General features: G+C 21.9%; 1 protein-coding gene across 1 annotated transcript in view; it reads left to right on the forward strand.

Moving 5' to 3' along the window:
• The window catches only part of LOC108579073, a 12,297-nt gene that overhangs the window by 11,498 nt on the left and 206 nt on the right, over window positions 1–593 (forward strand). The window lies entirely within an intron of this gene.

The following is a 593-nucleotide window of genomic DNA, read 5'->3' on the forward strand; positions in this document are numbered from 1 at the left end:
CTTTTAGTTATGCTGATTTCAACATTATCTTATGCCTCGCTTGCACATATTATAATAACTCTTGTTTAACTAATGAAATCATATTAATTTTCCTTTAAAAAGTACCATAAATATTAATTTCATTTTTGTATATTTCCTATGCTAATATGAAAACATAACATTTTGGTCCATATAATACTTTGATTTAACATTTAACATACAAAGCAATGTAGTATGAATACAAATTAAAAGACTCATTAGACATTTCCTATTTATATTGCAATTACATTGTATTTTTTTCATCAATTTGATATTTAAATAAATTTATAGTACATATTTTTTCAACATTGATACAGCAAAGTAACATATTGTTATTAGCAAAGCATTTTCATCTACATAAATTTTTAATACAAATCAACAAGTGTTACATCTTTACTGTATTTTATATGTTACTTGCATCATTCAGCTGAAAGCGATTTTACGCAAAATAATAAAATAATTTTATCTGATTTATTGTTATTGTTGAACATGCAACTCATTTAAGAAAAGGTAATTACTGTATTGAATTAAAAATTATAATAAAAAACGTATAATACTTATGTACCATTATTTAT

The sequence above is a fragment of the Habropoda laboriosa genome, unplaced genomic scaffold (assembly GCF_001263275.1).
Source record: "Habropoda laboriosa isolate 0110345459 unplaced genomic scaffold, ASM126327v1 scaffold42, whole genome shotgun sequence".
Lineage (NCBI taxonomy): Eukaryota > Metazoa > Arthropoda > Insecta > Hymenoptera > Apidae > Habropoda > Habropoda laboriosa.